The sequence below is a fragment of the Charadrius vociferus genome, unplaced genomic scaffold, assembly GCF_000708025.1.
Source record: "Charadrius vociferus isolate BGI_N301 unplaced genomic scaffold, ASM70802v2 scaffold917, whole genome shotgun sequence".
NCBI classification, from domain to species: Eukaryota; Metazoa; Chordata; class Aves; order Charadriiformes; family Charadriidae; genus Charadrius; species Charadrius vociferus.
The window spans coordinates 1379750-1383468 of record NW_009649175.1 but is presented as its reverse complement, the minus strand read 5'-3'; the positions used below and the strand labels follow the sequence as shown (position 1 = coordinate 1383468).

Below are 3719 nucleotides of genomic sequence, written 5' to 3'. Positions count from 1 at the left end.
GGCAGGGGCGGCCAGCCCCCCCGCCCCTGGCAGCGCTGAGACGCCAGCACGCAAGGATTTCAAGCGCACACCAAACCCGCACCGACTGCATGTCACCGCAGGACCGGGGGGCACGGGTGTCGCTGGGCTCATCACCCAGTGAAGCGTGTGTCACCGAGTGCCACATTTCATGGCCTGATGAGATGGCACTTGGCCATGGCACCGAGCGTGGCAGCCCGGGATGGAGGAACGGGGATGGTTTGTGAGTTAGCTCTGCTCCCTGAGGCTGCAAATACCCTGTGCCTTTGCCCCGTCCTCTGTGAAGGGTGCCAGGATCCGTCCATGGGCAGGAAGGGCAGTGCAATCCCATGGAGGCTAACGGGGGGGGGGTGGTGGTGGTTCAAGCCCCCAGGACTCACCTGTGGGGCTCACCTGCAGCTCTGGAGGCAACAGCACGTCTTTAACAATGTCCATGAGGGGTCTTTGCTGAGCCCAGCACATCTCCCAGGTCTCGCAAATGCCCCATGGCACCTCCCCGGTCTTGCGTTTTCCTTGGCCTATGTAGAGAAGTGCCACTTTACTTATCCTGCCACCCGTGTGCACGGCCACCACGTGCTCCGGTACGACACCCAGTGCAAAAGCCTCCTGTTGAGTCCACCAGTGACTCTCAACCCTTCCCCAGCAAACAGTGATGTCCAGTCCCAAAGGGATCCACCATGGAGCGTGGGGGCTGCAGCGTGGTTAACTGACCTCCATGCTGCCACGCCAGACTGGGGGTGATGTCCCAGTCCCCCAGGGAAAGGGACGCAGGATGGGGTGGCATCAGGTGATGGGGCTCTGCAGGGCACTGCCAGCAGCAGGGAGCCCAGTGGGGTTCAGAAATGAGACGTGGCTTTGGGAAAGACTGGTGGGAAGCGGGTCAGGCAGTCTGCAAAGATAAACAGGGCCCCCCCCCCCTCGCAGCCGGGCTGCCGTCGCATGCCCCGCTCTCCTCCAAATGGCCACAGGGTTTTATGGTGGTTTCACCCCGCTTCAAGTTAGGAATATTTGGGTTCTTTCCCACCAGTGACCTTTTCTGCATAATTTCTGTTAGGGTAGCAATACATCATTTCCCTCTGCTGTCTACACAGTTGACATATTAGGGAAGAAAAACATGGGAGATCCCAAATCTGATACCAAAATGCGGAGATGGGTTGTGAAAAGCGGTGAAAGGCTTGGGCTGGTGGGAGAGCCAAGAGCACTGCATGCCTGCTGCTTCCCTTCCAACCACTGAAAAGCTAGCAAAAATCACCATGAGCCCCCCAAACCCCTCCTGGGCCGGAGACTGCTGCGAAGGGAAGGGACAAGGCGAGCCATCCATGGCGGGAGGTTGCATAGGGCACGTTTTGCTGTGAGCTGGCTGCAGGCAGCCCGGCGGGTGCCCTGCTGCGTGGGGCCTCCCCGTCAGGAGCAGGGATGCTGCTTTTGGACAGGTCTGATGGATAGGCTGGATTTCTGCATGGGAGAAAAAAAGAAAAACGAGTGCAAGCAATCAAATTGTCTAATGGAAATGGAGAAACTCGGAGGGCAGGTGGGCAGCTGCCTGTGGCTAGGAGTGCGTCTTCAGGGGCAAACATGCAACCCATATGTTGGGCAGAGAGGCTGCGGTCCTCGCTCTGATGGTGGAGAAGTGTTGCCCCCCAGCAGGGCAAACCCTGGGCATCCTTCCCGCCCCCTCTTCCTCCTGCCTGCTCCTGCACGTGTCTCTGCGGGCAGCACGTCTGCCCCAAGCATCCTCGCTGCCCTCCCGGGGCCGGCTCCAGCAAAGCACCCGCAGAGGCTTTTTCCTTTCTGCTGCAGGCAGGGGACCGGCGGGGGAAGGTGTGATAATGGTCTCCTTTGAGGCCACAGTAATCGTTCGCACCAAACTGCAAGCCCTTTTATATCAGTCATGAAAGACATGAAAGACAACAAATAAAAAATATGTTTTTATATATATATTCAATCAATGCCTATGGGGCTTAACGCAAAGGGATTACCAGCCAGTTTAGAGTGTTAGTGACTCTCAGCGTTCATCAGAGGAGAACATTTGGTTGAATTGAAGCCAGCCTTTGATGGGATTGGAGAACAATTATTTCCATCAATAATTACTTCCAAGCCCAGAAGGAATGGCTCCTAGCGTGTTGCAGGACAGGAGTCCTTGCTTGCCTCAAGGCCAATATGTTTTAACCCCAGGACCTGAAAATCCCATTAGTGGGAGCAGGGGCTGAGGTAAGAGGGACATTGCCCGCCGTGCCTGGGTCCCTCCTGCGAGGCAGCAGTGCCCCAGCGTGCTGCCAGCCTGGGGAGGAACCCTCCCGCCTCCACCGCTGGAGCTGATCCAGCCCAGAGTTTGCACAGGTCATTAATTTGGGGACATTTTTAATGGATCCTAATGATTGAGCCTCAGAAGACTGTTCTTAAAAGGGGTTCGGGAAAGGCCACAAGCTAATTAGCTTGCACAAAGAAAGCAATTAACCATGTAGCTTCCCGGATGGTTAAAAATAACATAGACATTTGGGGAATTTTATTACAAGTGGAGTAATACATTTTTAAAGCCAGAGGACCATCCCTTCCTGCATGTCCTGGGCCAGAAATATTTCACCCAGCTTCCCGACCCCTGCCGCTTGGACTTGGCTGATGCACATCCTTAAATGTTCAGGCGTTACAGAACGGGCTCCAAGAAGGAGTCAGCTATTAGAGAAAGTGGGAGTTTGTTGAGAGAGAAAACACAGGTGGAAAGAGAGGGGTGACCCTTCTGCAGGTGCTCCTGTGCCAACTCCAGCCCTGAAAAGTGCTGCTCATGGCTGGGGCAGGCAGCAGGGTGTTCCACAAGGTGTGTGAGCCTCTGGGCATGCCTAACTGGGGCTAAAGCGTCATTTTAGCTTCATGTTGCTCTTTGACCACCCTCTTGGCCCCCTTTTAACCCTCCAGATGTGCAGCATGCACCTGGCCCCAGCCCTTTGTTCCTGACCCCACAGCCCACCTGTGATGGCTGTGATGGTCTCTGCAGCCAAAGCACCCTCCTGGCACCCCTGAGCCACTGTGGGGCTGGCAGGGGGACACCCCAGCTTCCCCCTGCTCCAGGAAGTTCATGCGGCCCAGAGGCTTTGGTGTGGAAAGGGACAAGGTGGGTGGGGTGGCAGACGCAGCAGTGGGACCTTGCAGAGCTGACCTGGGGACAGCTAAACCCCAAAGCAGCACCCACAGCCTATTCCTGAGATTGGCTTCAAAATGATAACGGGAAGAAATAGGGATATTTTCTCCACGAGCTGAGCCCAACCCACCATCGGTACCACCCCACAGCCAGGTCGGGCTTGGGCATGCCGATGCTTGCTTTATTTATTCAAACAATACTCTGGATGACATCAAAACCATAGCATTCTTGGTGTTCCTGCTGGGTATGGCTTATGGCTTTCCATTAATCTTTCTGTTCTTTGAAATAAACCTCTGTGGGGCCTGAAAACCTATTTACTTTCCTCCCAAGTGTCCGAGCTTGGGTTTGTTTTCTCTGTTTGCATTCTTTTCTCCATTTGAGCTTGCCCTGCCCAAGCCCTGGTCTTTCTTAGAGATGTCTCACCTCAGGTTTTCCCTGCCCTGGCTCTGCTCCTCACCATCTCTCATGGTCTCGCCAGGGCTCCGGCAGGCACCTGCCTGGCCCAGGTGGTTCCCCTTAGCTCTGATAGGCTCTCCCAGGTTCTCCACTTTGGGCTTTCCGCAGG

The 3719-nt window shown here is 55.4% G+C and overlaps 1 protein-coding gene across 1 annotated transcript in view; it reads left to right on the top strand.

The window, feature by feature from the left end:
- The window catches only part of SRRM4 (serine/arginine repetitive matrix 4), a 29440-nt gene that overhangs the window by 1439 nt on the left and 24282 nt on the right, over positions 1 to 3719 (top strand). The window lies entirely within an intron of this gene.